The sequence below is a fragment of the Phyllostomus discolor genome, chromosome 11, assembly GCF_004126475.2.
Source record: "Phyllostomus discolor isolate MPI-MPIP mPhyDis1 chromosome 11, mPhyDis1.pri.v3, whole genome shotgun sequence".
Taxonomy (NCBI): domain Eukaryota; kingdom Metazoa; phylum Chordata; class Mammalia; order Chiroptera; family Phyllostomidae; genus Phyllostomus; species Phyllostomus discolor.
The window spans coordinates 51,162,448-51,178,478 of NC_040913.2; the positions used below are offsets into that span (position 1 = coordinate 51,162,448).

A 16,031-nucleotide genomic window follows, 5' to 3' on the forward strand; every position below is an offset into this window, starting at 1 on the left:
AGGTGAACACCAGGATACCCACTGGAAGAGGAAACCCAACAACAAAGGAACCACTAACAGATAACAGCAGAAGAAGGTGAAGGAGGGAATAGTAACCGCACAAACCTCAATCCAGGACTTATCTGGAAATACAACTAAACAGTAGAGACAGTACTCAATACAAACAACTGAACAAGATTTCTTTAAACTTTGTACACACAGAAGAACCAGCTTCAACACAACCTGCCCTCACCAGCACAACAAAATACAGAAGGTGGTGGACAGAGTGACCCACATTTAACCAGCTGGTGGGAAGGAACCACCAAAGAAGGACTCAACAACAACCAAAACCCAAAGGCAAGCACAAAGCCAACTTAAACGACAGCCCAAGACCAGTGAGCTTGGGAGATCAAGGAAACAGCACCACTGGAACTCACTGCTATTCTACTAAAGAAGTTCACAACATAAACCCAGGTAGCCAGAACAGATCAATATAAGAAGCTGAGGCGAACAAGAAGAGTCTCACAAACAATGGGAAGACAAAGAAGTAATACCCAAATGAAAGGAAAGGAGGAAGCCTCAGAAAGAATGCTAAGTGAAATACAGGCAATTCAACTATCAGATATTGAGTTCAAAGCAGTGATTGTCAGGAAGCTCAATGAGCTCACAATGAGCTATGAGAAACTACAGGGAAGCTACAATGAACTCAATGAAAACTATACCAGCATAAAAAAGGAAATAGAAACTCTCAACAAGGGCCAACAGGAAATGAAGAATACAATTTCTGAACTGAAGAACACAGTAGAAGGAATGAAAAGCAGGATCGATGAAGCAGAAGATCGGATCAGCGAGCTAGAGGACAAAGTAGAAGAAAACACCCAGAAAGAGCAAGAAAAGGAAAAGAGGCTCAGAAAAAATGAAGAGGGATTAAGAGAAATGCAAGACAATATGAAACATAATAATATCCGTATAATAGGAATACCACAAGGAGAAGAACAACAACAAGGGATAGAAAACCTATTTGAAAAAGTAATGATGGAAAACCTCCCTAATTTGATGAGAGAAAAAGTCACACAAATCCAGGACACACAGAGAGTCCCAATCAAGAGGAACCCAAAGAGGCCCACCTCAAGACACATCATAATTAAAATGGCAAAATTTCAAGACAAAGAGAGAATCTTAAAGGCAGCAAGGGAGAAAAAGGAAGTAACATACAAGGGAGCCCCAATAAGGCTAACAGCTGACTTCTCAATGGAAACACTCCAAGCCAGAAGAGAATGGCAAGAAATACTCCAGGTAATGAGAACCAGAGGGCTGCAACCACGACTACTTTACCCAGCAAGGCTCTCGATCAAGATAGAAGGCCGAAAAGAAGCTTTCCAGACAAAAGAAGTCTAAAAGAATACACCTCGACCAAACCAGCTCTGCAAGAGATGCTAAAGGGAGTGCTTTAAGGAAAGAAAGGAAAAGAGAGAGTGAGAGAGGATCACACGTACACAAAAGGCAATGAATAAGTACCTATCAATAATAACCTTAAACTTAAATGGATTAAATGCTCCAATCAAAAGATATAGAATAGCTGATTGGATAAGAAAACATGACCCACACATATGCTGTCTACAAGAGACCCACCTTAGGATAAAAGGTCTGCACAGGTTGAAAGTGAAGGGCTGGAAACAAATTTTCCAAGCAAATGGACAGGAAAAAAAAAGCCAGGGGTAGCAATACTCATATCTGACAAAATAGACTTCCAAAAAAGGACCATAAAGAGAGCCCCAGAAGGTAATTTCATAATACTCAAGGGAAGAATGCACCAAGAAGACATAAATATTGTAAATATATATGCACCCAACATAGGAGCACCCAAATACATAAGGAAAATCTTAGAGAACTTCAAGAAAGATATGGACAGCAACACAATTATTGTGGGGGATTTTAACACCCCACTATCAAAAATGGACAGATCTTCCAAACAAAATATCAACAAAGATATTGTGGCATTAAACAATATGCTAGATGAAATGGGCTTTACTGATATTTACAGAACCCTCCATCCCAAAGAAGCTAAATAGACATTTTTTTCAAATGTACATGGAACATTTTCAAAGATTGACCACATGATAGGACACAAAACAAGCCTCAACAATTTCAAAACCATTGAAATCATACCAAGCAATTTCTCGAATCACAAGGGACTGAAACTAGAAACCAACCCCAAGGAAAAAAACCCAAAACACTCAAATTCATGGAGATAAAACAGCATGTTATTAAACAATGAATGGGTCAAGAATGGTATTAGGGAAGAAATCAAACGGATTTTGGAAACAAATGAAAATGAACTCACAACACCCCAAAAGTTATGGGACACAGCCAAGGCAGTCCTGAGAGGGAAGTTCATAGTGATACAGGCCCACCTAAAAAAGTTAAAAACATTTCAAACAAACAACCTAACCCTACGTCTACAAGAACTCGAGGAACAACAACAAAGACAGCCCAGAGCAAGCAGAAGGAAGGAAATAACCAAGATCAGAGCAGAATTAAATGACATAGAGACTAAAAGCACAATTCTAAAGATCAATGAATCCAAGAGTTGGTTCTTTGAAAAGATAAACAAAATCGACAAACCTTTAAGCAGACTCATGAAGAAAAAAAGAGAGAAGACCCAAATAAACACAATCAGAAATGAAAGAGGAGAGATTACAACAGATACCACAGAAATACAAAGGATTGTAAGAAATTACTACGAAGAACTGTATGCCAAAAAATTTGAAAACCTAGATGAAATGGACAAATTTCTAGAAAAATATAATCTTCCAAAACTCAAAGAAAAAGAAGCAGAAAGCCTGAACAGACCAATAACAACAAAAGAAATTGAAGCAGTAATCAGAAAACTCCCAACACACAAAAGCCCAGGACCAGATGCTTTCACAGGGGAATTCTACAAAGCATTTAAGGAACAGCTAACCCCTATCCTTCACAGACTATTCCAAAAAATCCAGAAAGATGGGAGTCTCCCAAACTCTTTTTATGAGGCCAACATCATCCTAATTCCAAAACCAGATAAAGACACCACAAAGAAAGAAAACTTCAGGCCAATATCACTGATGAACATCGACGCTAAAATCCTCAACAAAATACTGGCAAACCGCATCCAACAATACATGAAAAAGATCATACACCATGACCAAGTGGGATTCATTCCAGGGACGCAAGGATGGTTCGATATTCGCAAGTCAGTAAATGTAATACATCACATAAACAAAAGCGAAGACAAAAACCACATGATCATATCAATTGATGCAGAAAAAGCATTTGATAAGGTACAGCACCCATTCATGATAAAAACTCGGCAAAGTGGGAATAGAGGGAGCATTCCTCAACATAATAAAGGCCATATATGAGAGACCTTCATCCAACATCATACTCAATGGCCAAAAATTAAAATCTTTTCCACTAAGATCAGGAACAAGACAAGGCTGTCCACTTTCACCACTTCTATCAATATAGTACTGGAAGTTCTAGCCACAGCAATCAGACAAGAAAAAGAAATAAAAGGAATCCAAATCGGAAAGGAGGAAACAAAACTGTAACTGCTTGCAGATGACATGATAGTGTACATGGAAAATCCTATAGACTCCACCAAAAAACTGCTTGACCTAATAAATGAATTTGGCAAAACAGTGGGATACAAAGTCAATATCCAGAAATCAAAGGCATTTCTGTACACCAACAATGAAACAGCAGAAGCAGAAATGAAGAAAAAAATCCCATTTGAAATAGCAAAAAGAAAAATAAAATACCTAGGAATAAACCTAACCAAAGAGGTAAAAGACCTGTATGCAGAAAACTACACAACACTGAGGAGAGAAATCAAGGAAGCCACAAACAAATGGAAACATATACCGTGTTCATGGATTGGAAGAATTAATATCATTAAAATGTCCATACTACCAAAAGCAATTTACACATTCAATGCAATACCTATTAAAGTACCAATGGCATATTTCACAGACATAGAACAAACACTTCAACAATTTATATGGAACCATAAATGACCCCGAATAGCTGCTGCAATTTTGAGAAAGAAGAGTAAAGTAGGAGGGATCACAATACCTGGCACTAAACTATACTACAAGGCCACTGTAATCAAAACTGCCTGGTACTGGCATAAAAACAGGCACATGGACCAATGGAACAGAACAGAGAGCCCAGAAATAAACCCAAGCCTCTACGGTCAATTAATATTTGACAAAGGAAGCAGAAACATAAAATGGAGTAACAATAGCCTCTTCAACAAATGGTGTTGGGAGAACTGGACAGCTACATGCAAAAAAATGAAACTCGAGCACCAACTTACACCTTATACAAAAATAGATTCAACGTGGATAAAAGACTTAAATATAAAGCGTGACACCATTAAAGTCCTAGAAGAGAACGTAGGTAGGAAAATCTCAGATATTTCACGCAGAAACTTTTTTACTGACTTCTCTCCTAGAGCAAGGGACATAAAGGAAAGAATAAACAAATGGGAACTCATCAAAATTAAAAGCTTTTGCACAGCTAAAGAAAACAGTATCAAAAATTAAAAGAGAACCAACTGTATGGGAAAACATATTTGCCAATGATACCTCAGACAAGGGTTTAATCTCCAAAATATATAAAGAATTTACACGACTCTACTCTAAGAAGACAAGTAACCCAATTAAAAAATGGGCAAAGGACTTGAACAGACACTTCTCCAAGGAGGACATACAGAAAATCCAAAGACACATGAAACGATGCTCAATATCGCTAGCCATCAGAGAGATGCAGATTAAAACCACAATGAGATTCCACTTCACACCAGTCAGAATGGCCATCATAAACAAAGCAACAAACAACAAGTGTTGGAGAGGATGTGGAGAAAGGGGGTCCCTAGTGCACTGTTGGTGGGACTGCAGACTGGTACAACCACTATGGAAAGCAGTTTGGAACTTCCTCAGAAAACTAAAAATGGATCTGCCTTTTGACCCGGCAATTCCACTGCTTGGACTCTATCCTAAGAACACTGAAACACCAATACAAAAGAACATTTGCACCCCGATGTTCATAGCAGCACAATTTACAATAGCTAGGTGCTGGAAGCAACCTAGTTGCCCATCAGTAAATGAATGGATCAGAAAACTATGGTACATTTACACAGTGGAATTCTATGCAGCAGAAAGAAAGAAGGAGCTCCTACCCTTTGCAACAGCATGGATGGAATTGGAAAGCATTATGCTAAGTGAAACAAGCCAGGCAGTGAAAGACAAATACCACATGATATCACCTTTAACAGGAATCTAAACAACAAAACAAAAAAACTAGCAAAATATAACCAAAGACACTGAAATAGGGGATAGTCTGACAGTGGCCAGAGGGGAGAGAAGAGGGAATTTCAGGGGGAAATGGGTAGGGTTTACAGGAACAAATTTGGAGGACACATGGACAAAAAGTAGGGGTGAGGCGTAATGGGGGGGAGGGGGGAGGGTTGGGTGGGTGAGCTGGAATGGGAGGAGGGGGGAGAAAAGTGTACTTGAACAATGATTAAAATAAAATTTAAAAAAAAGAAGCTAAGAGATGCAGAATAGACAGGGGAATGGATTAAAAGTGGCATTCTACTCATAAGATCTGTTTTGGATAGTAAAACTAATAATAAAAAAAATAAAAAATAAAAAATAAAGAGAAAGGAAGGGAGAAACATCCATTGGTTGCCTCCAACACCAGCCCTGAGAAGTTTGACCCAAAACCTAGGTATGTGCTAGAACCAGGAACTGAACCCTGAACTTTTTGGTGCATGGAGAATGTTCTGACCAACTGAGCCACCTGGCCAGCGCTTCCTTCATCTTATTTTTAAAGAACATTCTGTCTCTTTACTGTCTTCATCTTAAGCTGATATTTACCAACTTTCTTAAAATATTAGGTTCTAATATTAAAAGGGGGATCAAAATTTCCAGGTACTTGAGATTGTTTTATAATGGAGAAAAATCACTTTTATATTAGAGATTTAGAAAATAATTACACTAAAATTGTCTTGACTGGCTTGTATGGTTACAAAGGTTGAGAATCACTCATCTATAATTCTCACTTTAAATACTGTAACATAGTTTCAGATCCAATACTATACTGAAGATGCTGTTTTTAAAAGTACCAATGACTTTAGACACCAATTGGGAAGCTTCTGGGAGTGAAAGGAAGTGCTATTAAAAATTACACAGGGGAAACAGACATAAATCAAGACTGTCCAACTAGCAGTTATGGTTCTCACAAGGACTAATCATAATTACCAAATCCCAACCCTCTTATTTTTTATTTTAGTACTGAAAAACACACATACAGACATTCCTTTTAAATCTTCCTCCTGCCCGCCCCTAAATGCAATTCCTATATCTACAGCTCTTCACTGTGAAATGTACTCTTTCAGACTTCTCTGCACTTACTTGTATATGAGGTTTTCCAGCAGTAGCTGTTACATAAATGAAATTACATGTACTAGTCAGTGTCTTGCTTTTGCATGTAAGATATCTTTAAGATTTTTCTTAAAGAATGACATCTGTATCTATTTCATCCTTGTTTCACAGCTGCCTAATATTTTACTCTAAGGACATGTCATGATTTCACTATTCTATGCTTCCATTTTTCTTCAAAGGTTTCTCCCTCTGCAGAAAATAATCATGTAACATTCTCTATGAACCTATGATAGTATTTCTGTATTACAGATATATAGAAGTGAAACTTCTGGTTCAGAAGTATGCACTTTTAAAACTGATAGACACTGCCCTGGCCAGATGGCTCAGTTGATTGGAGCTTCATCTTGTAAATTAAAAGGTTGCGGGCTTGATTTCTGTTAAGGGCACATACCCAGGTTGTGGGTTCCATCCCCAATAAGGGTGTATTGGAAGGCAATCCATCAATGTTTCTCTCTCTACAATCAATAAAAACATATCCTCTGGTGAGGATTAAAAAATTAATAATTAAAAAATTAATGTGATAGATACTACCAAAATCTTCTCCTAAAAAAATAAGCTATTTATACTCATTTCAGTAGTTTGTGCCTACTTTACAATTTGACACTAATATCAAAATTTTCCAGATTTTGCCAATTTTATTACTAAGGAGTTTTTTTAAAATCCTATCACATTGATGTTTTAATTGGAATTTCTCAGATTACTGGTGAGGTCAAGTATCTTTTCAAAACTTTATAGGCTAGATTTCTACTTCTACAAATTTTATACTTACATTCTTTCTCATTTTCTACTAGGCGGTCTTTTTCATTTCATACTGAGTTGCAGGCATATCTTGTATACTTTGAATATTAGCTTTGTATATTACATGTCAAAGAGTTTATCACAATCTACTGCTTACCTTTATAAATGGCATCTAAGTTTGATGTCTCACCTGAAAAGGCTTTCTTTACCCTGGCCCCCAACTAATTTTAGATTCACTTCTGAAAGTTCTGCCATTTTGTTTATAATCCATTTGAGAAAAGTGTCATGCAGTTTTCCCTTTAATCTATAAATATAGTGAATTACATTAACATGCTTTCTAATACTGAATCAATATTATACTCCTAGGATTCAACATGGGAACTGGTGTAACTTAATGATTAAAAGCCCAGGCTCTGGAGTCAGAATGCCTGAGTTCAAATCCCAAATCTTTCACTAACTAGTTGTACAACCTTATGCATGTTATCTAACTTTTCATGCTTCCGTGTCATTTTTAAAATAGTTACAATAGTGTCTATCTTAGAGCTTTGTTTTAAGGATTAAATAAACTGATACATATAAGTTGTTTAGAGCAGCACCTGGAACACATGATTTAACACATATTCTTATTTTTACCAAGTGCCTTATATTTGCCAGGCATAGGGTAGGCAGCATTGCCAAAGCTGGCAAAGTAAGGCCAAATCAGGCTTTCTGCCAAAATATATAATAAAAAGTTTTATTGGAACATAGTCACACCCAATGTTTAGAATGTATCTATGGTCATTTTTATGCTCCTACAGCACAGTTAAGTAGTTGCAACAGAGTCCATGTGGTCACAAACCCTAAAATACTTATTATCTATTCCCTTATAGGAAAAACATTGCCAACCCAGAACTATTCAAATTCAAGAAGTTCATAGTTTAACAGTTGAAAGAAAGGAAAAGAAATATAAATGCTATAATATGACATTGTGTTATTATGGAAACAGGACAATTTAGTATTAAATGACAGAAAGGATTCACACAAATGAAAGAGGCCAGAGAAGAGATATTTCATTTATTTAAAAATATGCACTTGTTTACATGTCTTTATATCTTATCCTAGTGTGTGATTTACTAGAGGAAAGGGAGTATGGCCTTCATTTTTCTGACATGCATATTGTAAATATCTAGGACACTTACAGTTTTTAACATACGACAGATTGATAACTAACTGGTAAAAACAAAAACAGGATACCTAGGTGACAATGATTTGATATGTCTGACAAAGTTCTAGAAATAAATATTCTGTGGTAAGCATTTTACCATATTTTGCCATATTAAGTGGACTCTGTCTTTTAATCTTTATAATAGCCAACTCTAAGAGATAGATTCTATTAGTACCCTTCTCCAAAGTAGGAAACTAAGGCTCAGAGGTAAAGTAACCTACTCACTTGTGTAAGGTCAGTAAGGGAAGAAGTCAGCATACAAACCTGTATCTCTCTAATGTAAAACATATGCTATAAAGTTGGAAAGTGGTAGGAAATAAATGTAGTCACAGGATAAAGAGAGATGCAGCAGAAATTGTGGTTATGATTTTCATTTCCAAAATTAAAGGGGGAGTGGGAGAGTGAATTGTTAATTTCTCCTCATAGCATAATTTTTAAAAATAAGTTTTTATTAGGTTGCAATTTATGAAGGCTGAAATTTAGTTCAAAAGGTTTATACTGCCTTAAAACTTAAAGTATATACATTTACAAAGTATAGAAAATGCTGGTATAAAAATGTATACAAGTTAACATAAGTTTTGGAGTTTTGTTTTGCTTTAATGCTTTTAAAAGGAAAAAAAGAAACACTAAATTTATCCAAGGAGCTCTCCATCTTATACCTTTTCATTTTTCCAGCATGTAATACTATCCCTGATATACAGAATGTATTCACTAACAGCCTTCCTTTTTTTTAAAGGAACATATCTTTTTTTATCATTCTCATTCCCATTTTATTTTTGTAAGTGTATTTTGATTATGCTATTATAATTTTCCCAACTTTTTCTCCCCTTTATCCCCACTCTGCCATGCACTCCCCAGCCTTCCAGCCTCCCCACACCCTTAGTTCATGTCCATGGGTTGTACATGTAAGTCCTTTGGCTTCTCTGTTTCCTATACCATTCTTAACCTCTCCCCATCTATTTTATGCCTATCATTTGTGCTTTCTGTACCTTGCCCCCCGCCAATTCTTCCCCTCTCTCCCCGCACTGAAAACCCTCCATGTGATCACCATTTCTCTGGTTCTGTTCCTGTTCTACTTGTTTGCTTAGTTTGTTTTTGTTTTTTAGGTTCAATCGGTAGTTATGATTTTGCTGTCATTTTACTGATCCTAGCTTTTTATCTTCTTCAATTTCTTAGGAAAGTCCCTTTAATATTTCACATAATAAGGGCTTGGTGATTATGAACTCCTTTATCCTGACATCTGGGAAGCACTTTACCTGCCCTTCCATTCTAAATGATAGCTTTGCTGGATAGAGTAATCTTGGATACAGGTCTTTGCCTTTCAGGACTGAATTCTTCTTTCCAGACCCTTCTTGCCTGTAAGGTTTCCTTTGAGAAATCAGCTGACAGTCTTATGGGAACTCCTTTTGTAGGTAACTCTTTCCTTTCCTCTGGCAGCTTTTAAGATTCTCTTTTTATCTTTAACCTTGGGTAACTTAATGATGATGTGCCTTAGTGTGTTACTCCTTGGGTACAATTTCTTTGGGACTCTCTGGGCTCCCTGGACTCCTGGAAGCCTATTTCCTTTGCCAGCTTGGGGAAGTTTTCTTCATTATTTGTTCAAATAAGTTTTCAATCTTTTGCCCTTCCTTTTCTCCTTCTAGCATGCCTATGATTCAGATGTTGGAACATTTAAAGTTGGGCTGGAGGTTCCTAAGCCTCTCCTCATTTTTTTGAAATCTTGTTTCTTCACTCTGTTCCAGTTAGATATTTATTTCTTCCCTTTGTTCCACGTCATTGACTGGAGTCCAGGTTTCCTTCCTTTCACTGTTGGTTTCCTGTATACTTTGCTTTATTTCACTTTGGGTAGCCTTCATTTCTTCCTTCATTTTGTGACCGAGCTCAATCAGTTCTGTGAGTATCCTGATTACCAGTGTTTTGAACTCTCCATCTGATAGGTTGGCTATCTCCTTATTGCTTAGCTCTTTTTCTGGACCTTTGATCTGTTCTTTCATTTGGGCCACATTCTTGTCTCAGCAGACCAGTTATGTCATAAGGGAGCAGGGCCTTAGGTATTTGCAGGGTGGGGCAACCCTCTTTGCTGCCTTGTGGTGCTGTCTGTGGGGGAGGGGTCAGAGAGGGAAAAATGCTGCTTGCTTGCTCCACCCTAGCCCCATTTTGCAACAAACTGTCCTGTGAGACTAGGAGTTTTTCCCGCCGTGGCAACCCCCACAGAATTTTACAGCTAGCTTTGAGTCTTTATTTTCCCATTCTACCAGCCAGGCCTCACCTCCACAGTCCACCACCTTGTCACACCTCCTCTCTGCTAAGTTGCCCCTCCTGCCAGCCTGGGTTTAACTCCTTGATTGTTGGGAGTTCCATGCAGTTTGATTTTCTGGCACTTCTGGTTGTTTATTGTTTTTCAACTGGCTGTTATCCTTCTTTTGGTTGTATGAGGAAGCAAAGAGTTTCTACCTATGCCTCCATCCCTTACTAATGCCTTCTGAATGGAAAAAAAATGCTCTAGCCAATTGATTCATACAGCATAACTCAAGGCACCACTTCACCTGGCAATGGTAACATGAAACACAACGTGTAGAAGAAAACAGAATGCCTTACAAATACTCATCCATAAATTTATCAGCTTCAAAGAGATATTTCGCGTAAATGAATTTTCAAAATAACTGATACCATTTAAGTCACTATATTGTTTAAACAATCTTAATGAAGATACTCTAAAAGAAATTTCTAGTCTTTCTTCTCCGCCTTAATCTGCACACAATATAACCTTTTTTGATAACTCAAGCTCATCAATGTAAATATCAATTATTAGACTGCTCTACAAACTGTGGTGGTCTTGGAGTTACTGAGGGATACCCAATTGTTTTGCCTCTTCAGTAACTTATCTTACACTACTTGTAGAAACAAGGTTTCCTACTGTCTACTTCCTTTTGTCACTTACAGGCCACTAGCAACCTACCCAAAGTTTCTAAAATGCCATAGGCAGTTGATACACTTACCCATGTACAAATTCTAAGACAAGCCTGGGTATAGTGGTTTTCACTGCTCTAAAGTCTGACTCAAAAGCTTTTCTTCTTTCACTTCCTAGTTCTGCAACCTATTCTGAGTTATTGCTCAAAATATGGCCACAAAACTACAGTTACAATAGTAGTTATTTCTGCATATTTTCTTCATTCTTATTACTATATAGGAAAAAATCTAAATGATAATCATAACAAAACACACTAAACAACCATGAACACAAATGATATATATATGCTATATGGACAATTACCTAACCAATTAATTATTAACCAAGAGTCAGCAAACTAGGCCCACTGGCCAAATCCTGCCCAAAGCTGGCTTGTTTTTGTTTGACTCTTGAGCTAAAAATGTTTTTTATATTTTTGAAAGGCTGTAAAAATACAAAAACAAATATTCAACACAGACTCTAAGTGGCCAGCCTGGCCTAAAATATTTACTATCTCACACTCGACAGAAAAAGCCTGCCAACCCCTAATCTAAAGTATAATAAACAAACACATATAAGACATATAAGCCATCCCTTATACATAAAGCTTAAGCTATAAATATGTCAAAGTAGATATATAGTTCTTTCAGTGATGGATTCATAATGATACAAAGTATCTTGTCCAGCCCTGCCTCTTTCTCTATTGACCATAGCCTTAGCCAAAATCTCTACCCTTCTTTCTTCCTCCTAATGCTTGTTTTGGATGCTCTGAGAATGGTATCCTTGCTACTAGTACCAGCTATGTCTGTTAGTCTTTTTAAGAATATCATTCCTTTTGCTATCTAAATATTTCCTAAGTTTCACATCTAACTTCCTCCAAACACCATTCAAGATCTTTCTACCTCTTTAGTGGTCTCACTTTCCTTTAAATTATAATCCTTGCCACACAACTTAATAATACCATCTTATTTTTTGCTAATGATCTCCTGTGCATTAGTCTAGTATCTCCAACTAGTTCATAAACTCCTTGAAGGAAGGAAACACATCACATTGCTTTTATCTGTATCCCCACTTTAATAATAGCTCATCATCTTCTAAGAACATGCCATCGCCCAAGCACACCTTTCTATCTGGGAGAAAAATAATCTGAGGGCTGGTAAAGGACAGAAAGACTTGATGTAAGATCACAGGCCACACTGAGAACTTAGTGTATGTGAAAAAAAAAAGCGCAAAACTATAATGAGGGGTAAACAGAGAGATAAAGATCAAGAGATGAAAAGAGACCACTAAATAATACTCTGAAATAAAATAAGACCAAAATATTAAGAAAATTATAAAAGCAAATTTTCTCAAAAACAACAACAACAACAACAACAAAACAACCCCTCAAATTTGCTTTTCAACACTATTGGCCTTTCATTTCTTTTTAACAAGAAGCTCTTGACATCAATATCCATAATGGCCATTTTTATTTCTTTTCTCTGTCTGTCTTTCATTTTTGCAATGTCATAAACTGAAGCACTAAAAGATTCAATGACATAGACATGCACCGTATTCTAAATCTTTTGATTTATAACACTGTGGATTTATTTGAAATCTGCTAGACAATGCTAGGGATAAAAAAAAAAAACACACTTATCTTCTGATTACCTAAAATTGGAACTCAAGTATATAATACTACATCACTCTCAAAAATACCATCTACACTCATTTTCATGAAAAAAAGCACCCAAAACATCACAATTCATCAAACTGTAATTTAAAAATATAAGCAAAATATAAGGTGCACAAGCCTTGGATGTATAAACAACAAAATTTAAAGCATAAATACAGTTTGGGGCAAAAGGAGGTTTACAGTTGAGAGTATGAGAAACAGTTTATTCTTGTATTGTTATTTATCATGTCCCATATGAACAACCGTAAACCTACATTTGCCCCACCCTGTAATACCCACGAGGCTAAACTAAAAATAGACAAATCATAAATTAAATGTTCTTAAGTAAAGCCACAAGAGACAATAAGAATATTAATCATGCATCCCTTCTCTTTTTTCTGGGTTTTATAGTCTCTTTACCTGACCTATATGTAGGTAGTCAGAAAAGTTTTTGACTACCTACATACAGGGAGAAGTTTTAAAATTAGTAATAAGATATGCTTAACATCATACTGTAGAAATTTAACAATTAAGACAATTATTGTATGAATGTTAACAGAAATCAGCTCTCAGTTACTCTTATGAAGAGTAGAAGTGATGATACCGAAAGACAATCATAAAATCAGTTTTTTTGAAGCCATATTGATTTAGAGAAGCAAATTACCCTCACAATTATGTTTGATTGAAGCCAATATTAACCAAAAGTTTATTTTTCCTCAACATTCAATAATTCAGACAAAAGGGAAAAAAATGGAGTTAATCTAGAAGCACACAGGTGGCTAAAGGCAGCCAACCTGGGATAAAAAAAATTTCGGGTAACCTACACAAGAACACTCAGATAATCTATGCAGAGAAAGAAGGACATAATAGTAAAATTTACTATGATAGTGCCTAAGGGTTTAAATATAAAATTATTTATTAAAAATTTTAGAAGATTTTTTTCCTGTCAAGTTATCATCCCTTCTTCCTACTAACTGGTATTATTTATGAAGACAAGATTATTAGTGGGCCAAAAAGTTGAAAGCAAAATTTTAGGTTCCATAAAAGATGTGTTAAAAATACTTTTTATCACTGTTTTCTGTGAAGTCCACACCTAAAGTGTCTCAGAGGGCACTTTATATCATTACATGAGAAAAATCAAATCAACCAAGAAAACATCAAAAGGCAGGGGGCTCATTTCTCTTCAATATTTTTAGGTGATTTAAGTAAAACTTACACAATGGCAAGAATTACAGATTAAGCAAATAGAAAAAACTAAATATTCATCTAAATACCCCATAACCACAAAACTCAATTAGTTTCTGCCTAACATATGGCTCCAACTCCTGAGTGGCATATGTTTAGCACTGGTGCTGGTAACAGCATGGAGATAAAATATTATAGCAACAGCTCAACTTTTGCTATTTCATCCTTATAATATAGAAAAACACATACCAACTCTGGTTTCAAGAACTAAAACTAAAGACCACAGTTAAGAAGCAAAACTATGTTGCTCATTTTTGAAAGTCCACAGTGAATACATACATGAGGATTATACTGTAAAAAGTAAAATAAAATAACCTTGTCAGCCTGTTACTCTTAGTTAATAGAAACTCAGACACAGGTTTTCACAGGATTTCACTAAAGAAAATTTCTTAATTCACAATTCTTAGCAACCCAGCAACCATTACACACCCCTCCCCCACACAAAAATATCCCAAGGCTTTTAACGCTACCAGTTTAATGAAAGAACGATTAAAGACTACATTAATTAAAACAGCCATCGCTGTGTCCGCTATTTTATGACGAAATTATTTGTTCATTTTCCTTTACCTAACGGTTGACGTCCCTCCACAGCTCTATCAAAAGTTCAATGATTCAGGCTGTTGAAAGACGGCGAGGACTGCAATCTCCAGTGACCCTCCTGACTGAACAGGTGGTTAAGCCCGCCGGGTAGAGAGACAGCCAGGTACTGCCACCAACCAAACAAGCTCAAACACAGAAGGGCGGGTTTTCGAGGTTTTAACCCCAAGATGAGCAGGGGAAACTCTCTTCAAAAGCGTTTCAAATTCTGCGGCAGCGGGGTGGCCGCTTCGCGACACTTTCCGGAGGGCTCCGCTCTCTACCCCTGCGCCTGTCGGAGTGCCGCCGTTCGTCATGGGCCGCAGGCCAGGGGGGCTTTGAGCCCCTCGCCACCTCCTCAGGCTGGTGGAGGGGCCGTGACCCTGTGATACCTTGGAGATGAGACTCCCACTCACAGGTGCCCGGCCAGTGGCCGGGTTCCCGTCCCTGGCCCCGCTCGTTCAGCCCAAAGCGTGCCCACAGGACAGGGTGGTCCAGGCCTTCGACAGGCCGAGCCCTGCTCGGTGCACCGACTCCTCAACCCCAGCCTAACGGTTTCCCTGACGCCTAAAAAGCGGAAAGGGAAGTGGCGGTGATGGTAGTGTCACCCCTACCTTTCCCTGAGGGAACGCCCGCGCTTTCACCTCGAAGTCGTGCCGCTTTGGGGCAGAGGAAGGCGACTACGGTGGCGCCTCTTCCTCAGGTTACTGATCGTTCTCGCTCTACCTTAGAGACAGAGCCGCTCTCCGGGCCGCTGGGCCGCTGGTGCACTTACTACTGGGGTGGTTTCCTGGCTGTAACGGCGCCGTGCGCCTCAGCCCTGCTCTTCGCTCCTTCTCCGCGAAGCTCCTGCTTTCTGTTTCACCCGAGGGACCGCGAAAGCCGCCGCCGCCATGCTTACTAGGGAGCCAGGAGGTGGAGCCCGGATTTCAGTGCGCTCAGTGCGCCTGCGCGAGCTCCACGGCCAGCGCCCCCGGCTGGTTCTGACCCTGGGTGGGATCCTACGCCGTACTTGCTAGCCCCAAGGTCTCTCACTCAAGCGCTAGCAACCAGCAGAGCTGTGCCGTCTAAGCACGCCCTCAGTGCCCACAGCCTTCTGGGGCTGCAGACTCTCTCTTCTAAGGCCTGGCTGCACCTGGTTCATCATAGCTTCTGCCAGCCTGCGAGTCACACTAGGGAAATGTGGGGTTAATTGAT

At 38.1% G+C, this 16,031-nt stretch overlaps 1 protein-coding gene across 1 annotated transcript in view; it reads right to left on the bottom strand.

Moving 5' to 3' along the window:
• FNDC3A (fibronectin type III domain containing 3A) overlaps positions 1-15,753 on the bottom strand; it is a 242,358-nt gene extending 226,605 nt beyond the window's left edge. The window contains 1 exon segment of the mRNA XM_028526584.2: positions 15,449-15,753. The gene's annotated coding sequence lies outside the window, so the exon portion shown is untranslated.
• Between the last annotated feature and the right edge of the window lie 278 nt (positions 15,754-16,031).